Genomic DNA, 20,842 nt, shown 5'->3' on the forward strand with positions numbered 1-20,842 from the left:
CGGGGGGTTTGTGGTGAAATTGTGTAAAAGTGTCTGTCATTGAGCTCGGGGGCTTTGTGGTGAAATTGTGTAAAAGTGTCTTTTTATCATTGAGGTAAAATTGTGTAAAAGTGTCTATCATTGAGCTCGGGGGCTTTGTGGTGAAATTGTGCAAAAGTGTATTTTTATCATTGAGCTCGGGGGTTTGTGGAGAAATTTTGTAAAAGTGTCTTTATCATTGAATAAAAATTGTGTAAAAGTGTCTTTATTATTGTGCTTGGGCTGTTTGAGGTAAAATTGTATAAAAGTGTCTGTTTATCATTGAGGTAAAATTGTGTAAAATACTTTTTATCATTGAGCTCGCGGTGTTTGTGATAAAGTTGTGTAAAAATGTATATCATTAAGCTCGGGGGCTTTGTGGTGAAATTGTGTAAAAGTGTCTTTTTATCATTGAGCTCGGGGGGTTTGAGGTGAAATTGTGTGAAAGTGTCTATCATAGAACTCGGGGTGTTTGAGGTAGAATTGTGTAAACGTGTCTTTTTATCACTGAGCTTGGGGGTTTGTTGTGAAATTGTGTAAGTGTCTTTTTATCATTGTGCTCAGGGAGGGTTTGTGGTGAAATTGTGTAGAAGTCTTTTTATGATTGTGCTTATGGGGTTGTGGAGATATTGTCGTTTTTGGGTGTAAAAGACTTATTGTTCACACGTTGCTGCTGTGATTTGGCCTTTCGCCTGTAGGTGGCGCTCTGTCCAGTCATTTTTAAATGTACCAGTCCTGATGGATGACTGTACACATCCTCAGTCAAGGGGAATATCTAATTAGTTACTCTCCAAATAGCATTTTTGTATGAAACATTTAAAGAAATCGACAACCACTTTTCAAAACGCACAATAACACAGACTGGTATGTTTGACAACGAGTAAATAAGACACAGGTGAAACGAGAATTCACCATCACTTTCTGCATGTTTACCGTGACCTGTCCTGATCATGAGAAGTCTCAGACGCGTCTCTTCACCAGACAGTTTAATACAGCAGTTCTACATGGGACCGGTGTGAGAGTATGTGGGTAACAGTGATGGCTCTCTCTGCTGTACTGCTGTGGCCCTCCCTCCTGATGACAGAATCGTCTCACACTTCACCTTCACAGACACAAGCTCCATGTGTTTGTGGTGAAATTGTGGGTCTGTTGGTGTGAAAGTTTATTATTGAGCTCACTGAACTGATCTCGAAGGCCACTTTAATTTCAGTTGGCGTCTGACATTTAAAGTGAAATTGTAGTTCTGCTATTTTAAATGTGCTGTTTCTTTGACTAGCTGGCTTGTTTAGTTGATATTTGTATTTCCTCCTTCTGAAGTAAATATCAAGTGTTTTTTTAATGAAATTGTAGGATACCGGTGTGTCGAAGTGGCTCCGGTTTCGCTGCGGCTCATGTCAGATCCAGGGCTGATAGAAACAGTTTGATCAATAAATGAACTAAAAACAGATTGACACATTTGCTGCACTTCAGCTGAACAGAGAGGACGTTTTCAAACCGTCTATATTGGAGGTTTGCATCACCACTGCTAAAATCGACAGAAACAATGTTGTAATGACGTGTTTTCGAGGTTTGCTTCGGTTCAGATGACACCTCAAATACAGTAATACAGTATAAAAATAAGTGACAGGAAATACGCTGTGCTGAAGCTCTGTATGATGACGTGTTCTTGCAGGTTTATTTGAGTTCAGGTAAAGAGAAATGAAAGTTTTATAAACACTTATTTCGGAGGTGTGTTTCACTCCAGGGGAAGTGAGCAGAAACTAAACCAAAGAAATGCAAGAACAGGGCGTACAGATGCGTTATGAAAGGGTGTTCTGGATGTTTGACTCAAAAACAACGATATAAAAACCGAAAACAGGAGATCTGCAGGTTGTCTGTTAAACCTTGAAGTTTATTAAGTAGTGATCAGCAGTAACTTACTGGTTTGCCCCGGTTCTTGTCTTCCAGTTCAGGACTTGTGCTGGGGAATGAGTGTGGTCTGTGGGCTCTGGCGGGAACAGTCACACTGTGGGGACGGGGGTATCCTGTTCCTGCTCTGATGTTCTCTCCTGGAACCTCCATTAACATGTGATCTCAAGAAAAGAGAGTGATCGATTGGCTTTGAGTGCCTTGTGAAATTCTCGGGGCTCGACCCCGTGTTTCGGCTGCGATGCCGTCGAGCGATCATCTGCTGTGAGTTCCCTTGTGGTGTCCCCATGTGACTGCGTGTGCCCGTGTCACTGCTGTGTGTGACAGTGGATTCCTCTCCGCCGCCCCTCAGGCGTTCCTGGGTCTCCTCTCCGTGGTGCAGCTGGACTGTAAAGTGTGCGCTGGAGAGGATTGAGCTGCTGCGGTGAAGGAGTGTGAGATGTGCCGAGTGTGAGACTGACGAGCGCAGGCGAGCGGCGGCTCTCGCCTTCCTCCCGAACTTCGGTTTGAAACCTCATGAACGCTCTCGGCAAGGTCAGTCGGTCGGTGTCCTTAAGTGTTTTGATCGCCTGTTATTCCTCTCATCGTCCAGGCAGGGGTGTTGAGTTCCGCCCGTCTTCGGCACGTTCAGAGAGACCGACCCTGTGAGCGCTCTTTCACAGCCCCGTACCTGAGGACCAGAGCGTCTCTCGTCAGCAGGGCCTCGCGCCTGCAGGTGACTGAAGTGTGCTTTTATATACAGGTGAGAGAGAGTGCACAAGAATCGTCAGAAGTCAACACCGTTCGTTAGAGATGGATGATGTCCAAGGTCACCCAGAAATAGAGCACGACAGGTCACTCGGAGGAAAGGTATTTTTCATTTTTCACCGGCGTATGGATCTACCAAGTACAGACGCCAGACAAAAAACATTGAAATGCAATTTGAAATTCACACTGACGTGTTGAGAACTGTTCCTTAGAAGCGTTTGATCTGTGTTCAGATCTTCTGCTAAGGAGATGTGGTCAGGAAAGGCAGAGACGCCTTCTCTCGTCTGACCGTTGTCTGCAAACCCTGAGGTGTCCTGCGGTCTTTATAATCTATAACCACACTTTCCCCTGTGGACGTTACATACTGTAGATCATCTGTCGCAGCAGGATGCCGATTGATTTGAAAGGCAGCTTTATCTCGACAGTATGAGAGAGAGGCCAACATCAGTCTGGCTGGAGGTCTGGTGAAAGGAAAGCTTTGAATTTAGAGAATTTAAAATGATTTTTGTAGATTTTAAAACTAAGTAGAACTAAGTTATTTTATTTCAGTTGAACTTTTAGGAACAGTTATTTTACGAAACCCGAACATTTTTCTGTGTTTTGGTTTACTCGAGATTTAACGCAAGATGGAGTTTCCTGCAGGAGTTCTCGGGCGGTGTGGAACGTGTTCAGTGTCCTGCAGGAGTTCTCGGGCGGTGTGGAACGTGTTCAGTGTCCTGCAGGAGTTCTCGGGCGGTGTGGAACGTGTTCACTGTCCTGCAGTCCAGACTCTCACTGCGGAGCTCACCAGTTTGACGTCTTGAGCGATTTTTCTCAGCCTCTCGTTTCTCTCCCTCACGATCCTGCGCTCCTCCGGCAGCAGTTTCTCGTTGTTGGCGATCTTGGCGAGGATCTCGGCGTGCCTGTTTCATCTTGCGCAGGTCGGCGATGCGGTCCTCAAAGCCCGGGCGGGCTTCCTCTTCCTCATTGCGGATGAGCAGTTCGATGTAGGCGGCCGTGGACAGAGCGTTGGGCTTCAGGGCGATCTCCTCCAGCCGCGCCAGGCAGTTGGAGGACAGCCTGATCAGCTGCATGATCCGGTCCTCGATCGTCTCGAAGTCCATTTCGATTTTCTCGAGCATCTCCTTCGTCGACATGAACTTGCCAGAAGCCTTCACAAAGTTGTCCTTGAGTTCTTTGACTGTTTTCATGACCTTCACCACTTCGTACTCCCACATCGTCATCTCGGATATGTGAGCGGAGTAGTGGCAGTTACCTGGACAGATCAGTGTCCAGCGTCATCCATGACGGCGCAGAGATTGATTTCTCCTGGCGTGGGAAGGAAACATCCTGAATGGCACGAAACCAGACAGTTGTTGCAGTTTGTTGATAGATGCTTGGTGTTCTTCCGTTTCGGGACCAGCTCCTCGATCTCTGTCTCGAAGTTTTTGTTCTGCTCCATGTTGGCCTGCTCGTTTTCCAGACATGCCCTGATCTTCTTCATTTCGCTCAGCTTCGCCAGCCCGGCCGAGATCTGAGGCAGCAGGCTCGCCATCGCCATCGCCATCTCCAGCCTCTCGTGCTCCTCCAGGACTTTCTTCGTCAGCGCCAAGTCCTTCCCCTCTGTCTTCTCCAACCTTTGGAAAAACCTCTTCAGCTGCTTCACGTTGTTCGTCCAGACAATTTTCTCCAGCTTGTTGTCGTCCTCTTCCTCGTCGTCACTCCCGGAGCCCTCCCCGTTGGAATCGGTGTCGGGCCTCTCATTTTGTGTGTAAAGGGCGGAGTTGTTAAATTCGAAGTGCGTCGCTTTGCCCTTCCGGTTCTTGCAGCAGGTAGGTCCGCGGCTTCGATGGCGCCCCGGACGGGGATGTCCTTCCCGTCCACAAACGTGACGAGGACGAGGATGTTCTCGGCGATTTCCTTCCCGAAGATGGAGAGGATGGAGTCGAAGACGTACTGCTGGATGGAGGTCAGCCGTGCCAGAGATGCCTGAACCACGAAGCACACGGCGTCGATGTGGTCCACACTGCCGGGGCTGGTAAAGAAGCGCTTCACCTGCTCTGTGATCAGCTTGTCCCGAGAGAGTCCCCGCGTGTCTCCGAACCCCGGGGTGTCGATGACCGTGAGGGAGTAGGGGACGACGAATCCCTTCTGGTTGTGGAGCTCGTAGGACGTCACGATGGAGGTCTGACTCTCCGCCTGCGAGCGGTTGGTCTCCTTGTGGATCAGCTTGAATCGAAACCGATCCTCCCACTGCACGCCCAGGATGTAATTGATCATCGCGTTGATGAGGGTGGTCTTCCCTGCCCCCGTGGCCCCCAGAAGGATGATGACCTTATTGTTCCCTTCTTCTACTTTCCTGCCGAACGCGAAGCGCTGGAAATGCTGCTCGTCGGTGGGCTCCTGTTCCTGCGACAGCCTGTATAAGGAAGGCTGCCCGCGCTCTATCAAAGTGGAGAAGTTTAGGAAGTGGTCGCTCTGTACTTTAACACGACTGACGTCCCCTGACTTGACTCTGCTGTCCTTCGGGATTGTTATTGGAGTCTCGGGGCTCGGTGGACTCTTGCCTTCTTTGCGGAACACCAGCTGGACGGAGTCGTGCAGAGTTGTCAGCACGACCGGTACCCCCGGCTGGGAAGGCAGCTCGAAGTGCTTGCTGGCCAGAGCCCCCCTTTCGAAGAGGGAAACGGAAGATCCGATGTGGACCTCGTCGTCGATTGACGCCACACAGAACTTGTTTGGTCTGCCTTTGTTCTCTCTCTTGAAGTCTAGGAATAGTCTGATGTTCTCCCGCGTCAGTGCTGTGACTTCCCCTGACCTGAACCATTTTCCCCGTCTTCCCTCTGGCTCGAGATAAGGAGCTAGCTCTTCACCCGTCCCTCGTTCGGGGGAGGTCAGATAGCTTTCCAAGATGTTTAGGTATTGCTCCCTTTGCCTCAGCGATGTAAACGCAAAGCACACCACGTACTCATTCGCCGAATCGAGCACGACTTGGTCCAGGTCACTGCTGGAGGGGGCCACGGTGACGTCGCTCAGAATAACGTGATTCCTGCAGGGAGACAAGAAATAGAAGAGGTGTTCATGGGGCTTTGTCAGTGGGTAAAGCCAGACTTTCATGGGCACGGCGTGCTCTCCGTCTTTTCCAAGCAGGTGTGGGAGAGATGAATAGACCTTGTGTTCATGGGGCTTTGCAAGCTTGTCGCACTACAGGGAGTGATCTTTCAGCTGTGCTGTCAAGTGTAGCTGTAGCGTCCCTGGTGGTCTAGAGGTCAGGATTCGGCGCTCTCACTGCCGCGGCCCGGGTTCGATTCCCGGTCAGGGAATGTCAATACTCTTCTGGGGCGGAGCGGTGGCTCTGTGGCTCAGGATCTGTTCCTGTGGCTGGAAGGTTGCTGGTTCAAATCCCGCAGCCAGCAGAGGAATCTGACTCTGTTGGGCCCATGAGCAAGGCCCTTCACCCCAACTGCTCCAGGGGCGCTGTCCAATGTCTGAGCCTGCACTCCGACCCCCAGCTTCTCTCCCTGTCTGTGTGTCTGTCTCCTGGAGGGCAAGCTGGGGTCTGTGAAAAGACAAATTCCTAATGCAAGAAATTGTATAGGGCCAATAAAGCAACATTATTGACATGATCACATTATTATAAATCATAATCAATACGACAGATATAAGTGCAAGGTGAGGCATCCTGACCACAAGGATGAGGCTGAAGCCCCACCACTGATGCAGCCCTCCAGTGAGAGATTTTGGTTCAACAGGCCCGTTGGGTTATTCACAAGCATTTAATCACTGATCACTGATCGAGGTTTGATGGGAGTGTCTGAGATTCACATTCCCTGAAGGGCAGACGGGAGATTTGGGCTGCCCGACGCCAGACATAGGAACAGATGACGGGTGACTGCTTGCTGATTCCACGTGGTGAACAGAAGGATTTAATAGTGAGTGATAAGAATGAGGAACTCGGAGCAGTTTCAGTGGGATCGGGCTTCAATGCAAGCGTCCAGTTCTTCTGGTCCTTTTGTCACGACTGAAACAATGAGGATGAAAAACAAACGCCAGCCAGAGCGATGGGAACAAGTCGGAGTGTCCACTGTGGGTTAACGCTAGGGGATGACACGGCACCAGAACGGACCCAGATGGAGGTTCCACTGTGGGTTAACGCTAGGGGACGACAAGGCACCAGAGTGGAGCCAGATGGAGTGTCCACTGTGGGTTAATGCTAGGGGGCGACACGCCACCAGACTGGAGCCAGATGGAGGTTCCAATGTGGGTTAACACTAGGGGACGACACTGCACCAGAACGGACCCAGATGGAGTGTCCACTGTGGGTTAACGCTAGGGGACGACACTGCACCAGACTGGAGCCAGATGGAGCGTCCACTGTGGGTTAACGCTAGGGGACGACACTGCACCAGACTGGAGCCAGATGGAGTGTCCACTGTGGGTTAACGCTAGGGGACGACACTGCACCAGACTGGAGCCAGATGGAGTGTCCACTGTGGGTTAACGCTAGGGGACGACACTGCACCAGACTGGAGCCAGATGGAGTGTCCACTGTGGGTTAACGCTAGGGGACGACACTGCAACAGACTGGAGCCAGATGGAGTGTCCGCTGTGGGTTAACGCTAGGGGACGACACTGCACCAGACTGGAGCCAGATGGAGTTTCCACTGTGGGTTAACGCGAGGGGACGACACTGCACCAGACTGGAGCCAGATGGAGTGTCCACTGTGGGTTAAAGCTAGGGGACGACACTGCACCAGACTGGAGCCAGATGGAGTTTCCACTGTGGGTTAACGCGAGGGGACGACACTGCACCAGACTGGAGCCAGATGGAGTGTCCACTGTGGGTTAACGCTAGGGGACGACAGTGCACCAGACTGGAGCCAGATGGAGCGTCCACTGTGGGTTAACGCTAGGGGACGACAGTGCACCAGACTGGAGCCAGATGGAGCGTCCACTGTGGGTTAACGCTAGGGGACGACACTGCACCAGACTGGAGGCAGATGGGTATGACTGGAAGCTGGGGAGGAAGTGACCTCATCATTGACACTTTGTCTCTGGGAACACCAAGGACTGTGAACGTGGGGGTACAGTGCTTGATGACGCAAGAGGAGCTCAGTTGTGCCGGGCCTCCAGGGAGGGACAAAGTCCTAGGAAGGAGCCAGACTACCAGGCAGCATGGCAACCAATAGGATTCAGTAGCGTTCTGCAGAGTGTGGAGAGGGAGACATTGAAGGAGCTCCGTCTTTGTGTAGAGAAAACTTATCAGAATCTAAAGAGGGCTCATACAGCTCAGCTCAGTATAGCTCTCACCTGAATCTGTCATAGAGCTGAAAGACAGGTCACCTCAGTGTGAGTCTCTCACCTGGAATCAGTGTGTCTGTCAGGGTCATACAGCTGGAGACAGGTCACCTCAGTGTGAATCTCTCACCTGGAATCAGTGTGTCAGGGTCATACAGAATCCCCAGCTGGATCAAACGAACGCATGACCCCAAACTGTCTGGATAGCTTCTGTAAAAACGTTTTCTAAACCTTGGAGTTGTACAGTTTTAGACGCTTTGTGATTGTGCTCTCTCACAGAAGATAGAAAACAAGTCTCTCATAAATTCCCATAGGAATTAGAGCCATGATCGGATCAAGGATAGGATCGGAGCCACGCTCCTCGCCAGCTCTCCCTTCTCTGTACCCAGCCAGTGTTGAAGCTGATACCGGAGACACTGCTGTACACAGAGAGGGGTTGGAGGGGGGAACAAGCCGCACAGCCCTGTTGTTGAAGTCGATACCCTTTAACTGATGACTTCCAGTCAGCAGCAGGGGCAATCGATCACTCGGGATGCAGAAAGCAGAACAGGACACCCAGTTATCTGAAAATGTTACTTTATTAAAACTTCTACAAAAAGATTCACGACAAGAACCAGACGAACCCGAGAGCCTTCGACACGCCAGCGCCGCCCAGAGGCAGCGCGAGGACCGCAGACGGGGAACGCACCAACGTCTCCATATATTAGTGTAGCAATCTGTCCCGTACGCTATGTACAACATTAGTAGTCGGCGAAGAAGAAGGAAAAAAACACAAAGACATCCAGTGTGTCACGACAGCAGTACCTACAGCGCCCACGCCTCTGGGGTAGTATTCACACCCCCGCCCCGCCGCCCTCACCCCTAAACCTCAACGCTGGCCGGCCGAGCCCCCCGTCCCCCAGAACACCCTGGACTGACTCCACCTGCTCCTGTCCTGCTCTACACAGCAGCGCCCCCTGTAGCTGGAGGTGCGATACAGCACAGCGGCGCCCCCTGTGGACAGTGTTTGACGTGTCTCTCCTGCACACCGGGGCGCAGAGACGAGGAGCCGGTACCCCAAAACTGTCCTCCTGGTCTAACAGGACCGGACCTGAACCACTGGACCTGAACCACCAGACCAGCTGTCCTCCTGGTCTAACAGGACTGGACAGTGTCACAGTCACAGTGAATGGATCAGGAGTGATCGATCACATGGAGATACTGACCAGGGCCAGTCACAGTGAATTGAACGCCACCAGGGGGCGCACAAGAGGCTCAGCCCTCAGGGCCGCCGCCCTCCGAGCCCACAGAGGACATTCTGCACCGCGAGAGTCCGCAGGCCGGAGCTGCTCCTGCTACACCATGTTCATGGCGTCCTCCAGCAGGAAGCGGTGGATTGCTGGGAATTACGGCCGCTACCTGGACTCCCGGCTCCAGCAGCTCAGCATCAGCTCGTACAGGCCCTGCGGACACACCTCCGGCCGGGACAGGTACACCTGGGGACAGGAGAGAGCAGAGAGACGGGTGAGCCTGCAGGACAGGAGAGAGGAGAGAGACAGGTCAGCCTGCAGGACAGGAGACAGGAGAGAGACGGGTGAGCCTGCAGGACGGGAGACAGGAGTGAGACGGGTCAGTCTGTGAGACAGGAGACAGGAGTGAGACGGGTCAGTCTGTGAGACAGGAGAGAGGAGAGAGACGCGTGAGCCTGCAGGACAGGAGAGAGAGACGGGTGAGCCTGCAGGACAGGAGAGAGAGAGACAGGTACAGGTACTCCTGGCCAGGTGTGGCTGTTACCTGCTTGCCCTGGTCTCTGAAGAACTCTCCAGCGTTCTCGATCACCAGCTCATCTGTCATGGAGGCGTAGGGCTGCTCCTTACACAGCCTCAGCATCTCCCAGAGGGTCACCCCAAACGCCCACACATCGCTGGCTGTGGTAAACTTCCCCTGGGGACACAGACACATGGGGTTCCGAGGTCATTATGAGATTTATCAAACAAAAATTCTAACGATATCCTGCTCTTCACCAACCATTCAAGCATCCTCACCAAGTCTCAACCAGAGATCTTATTTTTTCGAGTTTTATAGATGGTGAGTTTGGCCTGGCCCAGCACAAAATGAGCCAGGAGGGTCTGAGTTTTTCCGTTTTTTTGTATGACCCACCCCAAACACGTAAATAACATCGTTGAAGGCCAGGCCAAGGTTGGTGAAGAGCCGGATCAGTACGGCAAACATGGGCGACAGGCGGGGGCAGGCGCTGTAGCAGTGGAACACCGTCTCCCTCTGAGCGCAGAAGGGACAGGCGTCAGACACCGCCGGGTCCAGAACCGACACAAACGAGTTGACCCCCAGGATGGTGTGCAGGACCCTCCACTGCAGATCACCAGCCCTCTTGTTGAGGGGAAATCTGTAGAGGCTACCCCAGGCAGGCCGGACGTCATCCAGCACTCCCAGACGAGCCCTCCAGGGAGTGTCAGGGAGCACGGACAGCTGGGCCTGGTGCCTAGATGTTACGACTAGTCTGTACAGACATTTCCCCCCAACACCAGCTAGAGACCTCTCCTCTGAGGCAAGGGGCTCAAGGAGAGATCCCGTCGGTCCGGGACTGAGCGCAGGAGACACTAGCAGACCAGGGAAAGGAGGCTGTGTGGTTGGAAGGCGATGATCCTCAAACAGGCCCTGGATCAGCAGCATCTCCTCGAGAGGCAGAGCAGAGCGAAGCTGACTAAGAAACCTGTCTACACACCACCGTGAGTGTAGTCCCAGCACGTCACACGCCCACTCCACACTGCGCCAGCAGCCCTGATCCACGTCCAGCAGGTGGTGGAGCTGTGTGACGTTGGCGTGGACCAGTCTGCTGGTGAAGTCCAAGGAGCGGCCCGGTTCTATGTCCATTCGTGGATTGTGTATTAATGGTTCTCTGAGTGTCCAGTATAGACTGGGCCGCTCCTCTTCTCTCTGCACGCGCAGATGCCGCCAGGTCTCCAGGAGACTGCGCTGGAAAGGCGGCAGTGGAGACAGGTCAACCCTGCTGGTGTCCATCAGGAAGAGCACACAGTCGAGTACGAGGTGTCCTGCTCGACGCAGCAGGGTGAAGGTCAGCTCCCTCCAGGATAGCGAGGCCGGGCCGAACAGCAGCTTCTGCACTGCCTGCAAGCGAAAGGCGTCCACCCGGCTCCGGATGTCGATAAGTCCTTGCCCTCCGTCCTCTCTGGGCAGATAGAAGACGCCCCTCCGCAGCCAGTGCAGTCCGTCCCAGAAGAAGTCGAGGAGCGTGGCCTGCAGCTCCTCGACCAGTCCGGCTGGTGGCTCCAGACACACCAGGCGATGCCAAAACATCAAAGCCACCAGGGTGTTGACAATCAGAAGCCGGCCTCTGTAGGAGATCTGGGGGAGCAGCCAGCGCCAGCGGTCCAGACGACCTTTCACTTTTTCAAGGAGCCCCTCCCAGTTCTTTTTCACACTGGCCTCATCCCCCAGGTGTACCCCCAGGTATTTGAGTCCCCCTCTGGTCCAGCTGAGCCTCTCTGGCAAGACTGGGGGACCCATCTCGCTCCACTCCCCCAGGAGTAGGACGCTACTCTTGGCCCAGTTTACTTTGGCTGATGATAGCCACTGGAAATCATTCAAAGTTGTCTGTAGCGCCCTGACATCCTGTTCTCCTCTGACCACGACCATGATGTCATCAGCGTACGCCGAGATTTTGACAGTGGAATCGGGGCAGCCCGGGATGGACAGGCCCCTGATGACCCGGCGCAGCTGATGTAGCAGAGGCTCAATGGCAAGGGAGTAGAGCATTCCTGAGAGTGCACAGGCCTGCCTGACTCCCCTCCGCACTGGAAACAGAGCACTCAGCCCTCCGTTGACCTTTAGCACACTGAAGATGTCACTGTACAGCACCTGAATCATGGCAACAAAGACGGGGCTGAACCCCGAAGACCTCATGGTCCTCCACAAATACTGATGTTCAACCCTATCCTTTGATATAGCCTTTGCCCTTTCCTGGTCTAACGAAATGAGACCAGTATCTAAACCCAATAGTCTGGAGGTGGCCAAAACATCTCGAATCAGAAATATGTTATCAAAGATTGACCTTCCGGGCACGCAGTACGATTGGTCGGAGTGCACCACGGACCCCAGCACCACCCTCAGCCTGTTGGCCAGAGCCTTGGACAGGATTTTATAATCCACACACAGCAGAGCAACAGGTCTCCAGTTCTTAATGTCACACAAGTCCCCTTTCTTAGGCAGCAGGGTGACAACAGCTCTCCTGCAGCTCAGTGGCAGGTCCCCCTGCTCCAGACTTTCCAAATATACATCGAGCAGGTCAGGTCCCAGCACAGCCCAGAAGGCACGATAGAATTCGGCTGGCAGGCCATCGAGACCTGGGGTCTTGCCATTGCTCAAGCCACTGAGTGCGGTGGAGAGCTCCTCCAGGAAGAGAGGCCTCTCCAGCCCTGCCCTCTTGTCTTCGGGAACCTGTGGAAGGTCTTCAAGGAACCTACGTGTGCGGACCGAGTCCTCACTAGCCTCGCTGGAGAAGAGTGCTTTGTAGAACTGCATGGTCCTCTCCTGGATCTGCCCGGCCTCGTGCAGCTGCTGCCCTGTCTCCGAGCGCAGGCAGTGGATCTGCCGGCTCTGGCCCGGTTTCTTCTCTAGGCTGAAGAAGTAGCGAGTCGGGGTGTCTACCTTTGATGCACTCTGAACCCTAGAATTTATTAGAGCTCTTTGTACTTTTGTGTCCAGCAGGCCAATGAGTGATTCTTTTTGGGTGCGGAGGTCATCAATTAGCCTCCTGTCTGCACGACACTCCAGAGCCTTGTGCAGCTCCAGAATGTCTCTCTCCAGAGCCTTCATGGACTCACGGATACCTCTCGTGACACTTCCGGTGTACTGCTGGCAGAACTGGCGAATCTGCACCTTGCCAATATCCCACCACTGCCTCAGGGAGACAAAGTGGGCTTTCTGACTCCTCCATTGCTGCCCGAAGAACAAGAAGCAGTCACAGAAGTGAGCATCGTCAAGCAGCTGGGTATTAAAGTGCCAGTAGGCACTGCGGGACCTCACTGATGGCACAACGACTGTGCAGACAGTGAGGCAGTGGTCCGACAGGCCCACTGGACAAATGGAGCACTGCTTGACGATGCTGTAATGATGTTTACGGCAGTAAAGTCGGTCTAGCCTGGCCAGAGAGAGGGTATTCCCCCTGACCTGAGCCCAGGTGTACTGCCTCGTGTCCCCATGACATCTCCTCCAGATGTCAGTGAGGTCAGACTTGACGAGGATCCTGCCCAGCTCCCTGGCCGATGGGCCATGTGGCTCTGCGTGATTCCTGTCCAGTGTGCTGCTCTCTGTGCAGTTGAAATCCCCCCCCAGGAAGACCAGCTCTTCAGGCTGGCAGGTCGCCAGTGCAGTCTCAAGCTCCCTGAAGAGGGTGACCCTCTCCCCGCCGTTGGTGGGTGCGTAAACGTTAATAAAAACAAAGGTTTTCTTCCCAAGAACTACTCGCACGAGTAGTAGGCGACCCTTCACCACCTCCTGGGCGGCGATAGAGAGGGGCTTGAACCCCACAGAGAGCAGCATCGTGACCCCCGCGTTCACAGGGACCCGTGACTGTACACGATGTCCCCCTGCCACTCCCGCTGCCAGGCGACGATGTTGGAGCTGTCGGTGTGGGTCTCCTGCAGGAAAGTCACCTGCAGGCTCTTTTCTTTGATAATCTCCAACACCGCAGCTCGCTTCAAAGCCCTCCTGCACCCATTGGTGTTCAAACTCCCTATTCTAATGTCACCCATGTTTGCGGAAAAGAAAAAACATAAAACACGAACAGACATGTAGCACGCAGACGGATAGTGATGTGATGTGAGGGACAGGACTCATTCGTGCTGAGGTGCGTTTCGCGGTCCTGCCTTGATCTTACCTAAAAGGCTCTTCAGGCGCCATCTCTCCTGATCACTGAAGTAATTCGCACCCGAGCCCCTCTCCGGTGTGGGGGGCTCCCTGCTCTTCTGAGGGCTGCGGTGGTCCACTCTTTACTGTCTGCTCTCCTGCTTGGGACGCCACTGGCTCGGGCTCACCTGCTCCCTCCAGCGATCTCCTCTCCTGCACCCCGGCCGTGGGCTCTGACTCCCCGCTGCCTCCCTGCGCTGCTCCGCTCCCCGCTGTCGGCTAGCCTCCTGTGCGCCCTGGGGCTGAGGCTCCCTGCCCGTCTCTTCCTCCACCTCTGGGCAGTTCTTCACCACATGCCCCTCGCTCCTGCACCTGAAGCACTTCATCGATTCCGAAGTCACGAATACAACGTAGTCACAGCTGTCAATTCGAAATTTAAGGGCCACATTGATCTCTTCTGTGGGGTTTTTTAAGATGACGTGCTTCAGCTGCGGTGCCCTGCAGCCCAGAGGGACCCTCCTGATCGGAGAGACCACCTGTCCGTACCAGGACAGCTCCCTCTTCAGCAACTCATTTCTCATGAACGGAGGCACGTTGGAGAGGGTGATCTTTCGAGCCGGGGCCGCGAGAGGCAGTACCGGGGTGAAGGTGCCGTCCAGGACGACTCCCTTCTCCACCAGGGTGTTTGCCAGATCGGTAGATTGCAGGAAAATGACTATACCTCCACTCATGCGGGAAGCGGACCTGATGTTCCTGCAGCCCACGACCTCCCCGACCGCAAGAACGCACCTCTCAAGCGGACAGAACTCCGCAGGGGAGATTTTCACACCATGGCGTCAAGTTAGTTTCTCAAAGGAGAGGTCTGGAGGATCAGAGCCTCCAGAACCGGCCATGATGAGAAAATAAACCTCGCTTTTCCCCAAAAAAAGACAGAAAAACACAAAACCAGTGAAGAAACACCGCCACACGATCAAACCCACCGAAGCTCCGCCCACTCACTCACTCAGTCTCGCGAGAAACAAAGAGAGAAACAGGTACAAATTCACACTGAACAACAACACATTGGAGCACACATCCAGCTACACATATCTCGGTCTCACCATCAGCTCTTCCGGGAGTTTTGACCTGGCAGTGAAGGCACTGAGGGAGAAGGCACTCAGGGCTTTCTACGCAATAAGAAGGAGGCTCTTCAACATCAACCCACCAACAAGAATCTGGCTCCAAATATTTGAAAGTGTAATCCAACCCATTGCCCTATACGGCAGTGAAGTGTGGGGTCCCCTCACAGACCAGGATTACACCCAATGGGACAAACACCCCACAGAAACTGTTGAAACATCCTCCGTGTGCAGAGAAAAACTCCTAACAACGGGTGCAGGGCCGAATTAGGCCAGGACCCACTATTGATAAACATCCAGAAAATAATATTAAAGTATTGGCTACACCTAAAAAACAGCGACCAAAATTCCTACCACCACAAAGCCCTGCTGAGCCCAAAGCAGAGCCCCCTGAGCCAGCTGGTCCTGAGGCTCACTAACCTGAGCCACACCGACACTAACCAGCCTCAGGACAGCACTGCTAGAGCACCACAACCCAGACTCAAGCACATCACTGCACAGATCAAACAGCAATATCTCACACACTGGGACACACACACACAAACACAACATAAACTGGAATGCTACAGAACCCTAAACAGACAATACACACTAGCTGAATATTTGACCAAAATAAAAAATAACAAACAGAAACAGACCCTGACAAAGTACAGGTTCAGTGACCACAACCTGGCCATAGAAACTGGGCGACACAGGCAGACCTGGCTGTCCAGAGAGGACAGGCTGTGCTCCCACTGCCAGCGGGGAGAAATAGAGACAGAGGTGCACTTCCTACTGCACTGTGACAGATACTCTGGGATTAGAGAAACATTCTTCCCGAAATTCAGAAATCTAATCCCAGAGTTCCCACACCTGCCAAAACCACAACAGGTCCCAATCCTACTGGGAGAGGGAGGAGGGAACTCAGTTGATCTGGCAGCACAGTGTGTGATCTCCTGTCACAGCCTGAGGAACAGTGAGTCTGTCTCCCAATAATGCACCAGCCGCCAACAGTATATGTCAGTATTTTATAATATGTCTTTGTTGTAAATGTCTGTAGATTTTATTTTACTTCTATTTTTTGTTTTGTTCCATGTTAATTTTATTATTTTTATTTGCTTTGGCAACACTGATTGTACCCATCGGTCATGCTAATAAAGCACCTTGAATTGAATTGAGAGAGCGAGAGAGAGAGCGAGAGACCTGAGAGAGAGAGGGGTTCATACAGACACTGTGGGACAGTACTGTGTTTAGCGTGTTGTCACAGTGGGACAGTACTGTGATCAAAGTGGGGCGCTAGTGTTCAGTGAGAAATCACAGTGGCACAGGACTGTGTTCAGTGTGTGATCACAGTGGCACAGTAGTGTGTTCGGAGTGTGATCACAGTAGGACAGTAGTGTGTTCGGAGTGTGATAATTGTTGGACAGAACTGTGTTCAGTGAGTAATCACAGTGGCATAGTAGTGTTTTTAGTGTGGCATCTGAGAGGCACAGTTCTGTGTTCAGTGTGTCATCAGAGTGGTACAGTAGTGTGTTCGGTGAGTAATTACAGTGCGACAGTAGTGTGTTCAGTGAGAAATCACAGTGCGACAGTACTGTGTTCAGTGTGTGATCACAGTGGTACAGTACTGTGTTCAGTGTGTGATCACAGTGGTACAGTACTGTGTTCAGTGCGTGGTCACAGTGGGACAGTACAGTGTTCAGTGCGTGGTCACAGTGGGACAGTACAGTGTTCACTGTGTGGTCACAGTGGGACAGTACAGTGTTCACTGTGTGATCACAGTGGGACAGTACAGTGTTCACTGTGATCACAGTGGGACAGTACAGTGTTCACTGTGATCACAGTGGGACAGTACAGTGTTCACTGTGTGATCACAGTGGGACAGTACAGTGTTTACTGTATGATCCCAGTGGCACAGTACAGTGTTCACTGTGTGATCCCAGTGGCACAGTACTGTGTTCAGTGTGTCAACTAAATGGGACAGTACTGTGTTCAGTGTGTGATCACAGTGGCACAGTACTGTGTTTGGTGTGTGATCCCAGTAGGACAGTAGTGTGTTCACTGTGTGATCAAAGTGGCACAGTAGTGTGTTCAGTGAGTAATCACAGTGGTATAGTAGTGTTCACTGTGTGATCAAAGTGGCACAGTAGTGTGTTCAGTGAGTAATCACAGTGGGACAGTAGTGTTTAGTGAGTGATCACAGTGGCACAGTACAGTGTTCACTGTGTGATCACAGTGGCACAGTACAGTGTTCAGTGTGTGATCAGAGTGGTACAGTAGTGTGTTCAGTGAGTTATCATAATGGGACAATACAGTGCTCATAGTGTGATCACAGTGGCACAGTAGTGTATTCAGTGTGTGATCACAGTGGCACAGTACTGTGTTCAGGGAGTGATCACAGTAGGACAGTTGTGTGTTCGGTGTGTGTGATCAGAGTGGTACAGTAGTCTGTTCAGTGTGTCATCAGAGTGGCACAGTACTGTGTTCAGTGTGTCATCTGAGTGGGACAGTAGTGTGTTCGGTGAGTAATTACAGTGCGACAGTAGTGTGTTCAGTGAGAAATCACAGTGCGACAGTACTGTGTTCAGTGTATGATCACAGTGGCACAGTACTGTGTTCAGTGTGTGATCACAGTGGTACAGTACTGTGTTCAGTGTGTGATCACAGTGGTACAGTACTGTGTTCAGTGTGTGGTCACAGTGGCACAGTAGTGTGTTTAGTGTGTGATCATAGAGGGGCGCTAGTGTTCAGTGAGAAATAATAAATAATAAAGTAAATAATAACAACGTAACGTGGTTTTCGGCACGTCTACCTAGGCTGCAGCTGATCCTGCATTATGTTTCATGTAAAAGTCTTAGCTTAGATTTTGTTTGCAAAAGACAAGCAAAATCTTTAAATGCAAATAACAAAAACTAGACACAACCGCAGTCCATACGAGGCCCCCTGCTACACTTTCACTGTTAATTCATTAAAGCCCATATTATCTGTGCTTTCCCTCACGATAAACAACTGCACCTGAATTGACACATCTCTTCTTGCTGAGTCCTTCGCACAACAAACAAAATTACTCACCGGTCAGAGACAACAATTCTAGTGGCGCATATCCTGTCTTTGACAGGACTTGTAGTGTTTTTAGAGAAACCAACAAGGTCAGTTCTATTTCTTGTGTTTATCACCGTCGGAAATTACTCTCCAGTCAGCTGATTTGTACACCGTGTGTGCAGTTCTTGTGTGAAGTAGATTGTTACTAGTATTAGTAGTATTACTTAGTAGTATTACTACTATTATCATTGTTATCAGTAGTATTAGTAGAGTATTAGTATTATCAGTAGTATTAGTAGTATTATTAGTGTTGCCAGTAGTAGTAGCAGTAGTATTATTAGTATTAATACTTATTAGTATTAGTAATTTATAATAATACTAATAATTATTAGTATTATTAGTAATAGTAGTATTAGTAGTAGTACTATTGTTATCAGTAGTATTTTAAGTGTTAGTAGTAGTACTATTGTTATCAGTAGTATTTTAAGTGTTAGTAGTAGTACTATTGTTATCAGAAGTAGTATTAGTGTTAGTAGTAGTACTATTGTTATCAGAAGTAGTATTAGTGTTAGTAGTAGTACTGTTGTTAGCAGTATTAGTGTTAGTGTTAGTAGTAGTACTGTTGTTAGCAGTGGTATTATTAGTGTTAGGGGGTCATCCAGTTGGGGCTGCACACTGGTGGTGGTAGTGGGATCCCCATGTCCTATAAAGAGCTGCACACTGGTGGCGGTAGTGGGATCCCCATGACCTGTAAAGAGCTGCACACTGGTGGCGGTAGTGGGATCCCCAGGACCTGTAAAGAGCTGCACACTGGTGGCGGTAGTGGGATCCCCATGACCTGTAAAGAGCTCTGAGTGGAGTGTCCAGGAAAGAGCTATAGAAGTGTATTATTATTATTAATATCATCCAGCCCGAACCCCATCGAGCGTGACTCCCTGACCCTGACCTCTCTCTCTCTCTCCCCCAGGTGGAGAAGCGCCCCCCGGCGGCCGAGCCCCGCGGCTCCGCTCAGCAGCTGCTCCTGCTGCTGGTGGCCGCGCTGTGTCTCCAGATCTACGTCTCCGAGGAGCCCAGGTCCGAACTGGCGCTGCCCGCCGCCAGCTTTCCCCCCGAGGGGCAGGGGCAGGGAGGGCGGGGGTGGAAGAGGGGGCGGGGGCCGAAGTGACGAAGACCGGGGAGGTGCTGCTCCTGGTTGGCGTCTCTCAGTACCTCAGCTGCAGCTCCGACCTGTGACCTGTGACCTGTAACCCCCTCCGCCCCCCTTCTGGATGGAGTCCGACCGTGACGGGAGAGGCCCTCGAGTCCGGCCCGATACCGATACCCATACCGGCCAGCCGGACCCGAACCCGAGCTCGGACCCGGACCGCTAGCGCCCGGAGAGGGGAGTCCGGGACTCGTGGGCGGAGACGCCCGTGGCGCCTTATCGCTCTGTTTGTTTATTGATTGATTTCCTGCATGGCTTATTTATCTATCTATCTTATTGACGGAGAGACTCATGTGTCTTATTGATGGAGAGTATTTCAGTGAGAGCGGAGGTGGTGCTACTCTTCCTTCACCGTGAGGAAATGGAACGGTTCTCCATGATTTGTCATTGTATAATCGATCGGTCGATGGCAGCGAGTGAAATGATCGTGGGGTGGGTGGGGAACGACGCGTGTTTCACTCCCTTCTCCCACCCCCACCCACAAAAACAACACCACCCACGCTCCCCGGCGAGAGACGGAGCCCTGGACTTCCGGTTCCTGTTGCTCTCTTGTGTGGGAATGGCAGGCGAGCCCCAGGCGTGGATGTGTTTCTGCGTGGCTCAAGCAGACTCCCACGGACACGCCTGTGAGGTCGCGGGTCGTCTTCATTTTTAACCTTCTTGCGTTCATCGTGAGTGAGGGGAGGGGAGGAGGGCGGTTTCTCCTCTGAAACTGACTGAGGTCTTTGTTTGTGTTTCCTAAGTCCCTAAGTTTCCCTAAGAGAGTATTTCAGTGAGAGCGGAGGTGGTGCTACTCTTCCTTCACCGTGAGGAACTGGAACGTTTCTCTATGATTTGTCGTTGTATAATCGATCGGTCGATGACAGTGAGCGAAATGATCGTGGGGTGGGCGGGGAACGATCCGTGTTTCACTCCCTTCTCCCACCCCCACAAGAACAACAACACCCACGCTCCTGAAACCGACTGAGGTCTTTGTTTGTGTTTCCTAAGTCTTTATTTCGACAGCAGAGAGAACTCCCCAACAAAACGCTTTAAAAAAAAAGATAATTTATTTATTTCAATAAAAAAGGAAATTGGACCTTAAAAGCAGGACAGGAGGGAGTATTTCGCCACAGTAACGCCCAGAGGACTAAGACTGACCGCCCCTTGGTCCGAAATCCCCAGACCCCACCGGATCGCTCTCCTTTCTCCGCCTGGCCGTGGCCTGGGGTTCCTCGTGAGGGAGGGAGCCCCCGGTTGCTGTACGTTCTGTGAACAGATGAATAAAAACGGAGAAGCAGCGGTGTGGTTTGTGCTTGTTCTGGGGAGGGATTGACGCTGCAGAAGAGCCGACTGAGAGTCTGCGTTGGAGCCGGTGGAAGAGAGGAGATTGTCCTCAAACTGTACTCGTCCCCAGACAGTCACGGGCTCTGGGGGGGCAGCTCAGACAAGGGGGGTGGGGGGAGGTCGGGGTCAATCTGCGCTCAGGCATCTGCGGTTAAGAGAGGGTCTGTACACAGAGAGGGGTGGGAGGGGGGAACAAGCCGATGAAATCCTCAGGTCTGTTATCTACTGTCTGCTCTCCTTCTCTCTCTGGCCTGCTGTTTTCCCGATCTGTCTCTCTCCTGAAGCAGTTCAGCTCGGGCCTCTGACTTCTGGTGCCTTGTCTCCCCCTGGCGGGGACAGTGCAGTACTGCAGCGCCTC

The 20,842-nt window shown here is 51.9% G+C and overlaps 1 non-coding gene across 1 annotated transcript; it reads left to right on the plus strand.

The window, feature by feature from the left end:
- The first annotated feature begins 5,903 nt into the window (after positions 1-5,903).
- Positions 5,904-5,975, plus strand: trnae-cuc (transfer RNA glutamic acid (anticodon CUC)). The gene has a single exon. It is a non-coding gene; the product is annotated as a tRNA-Glu (tRNA).
- The last annotated feature ends 14,867 nt before the right edge of the window (positions 5,976-20,842 follow it).

This window comes from Lepisosteus oculatus, chromosome 14 (genome assembly GCF_040954835.1).
Source record: "Lepisosteus oculatus isolate fLepOcu1 chromosome 14, fLepOcu1.hap2, whole genome shotgun sequence".
NCBI lineage: Eukaryota > Metazoa > Chordata > Actinopteri > Semionotiformes > Lepisosteidae > Lepisosteus > Lepisosteus oculatus.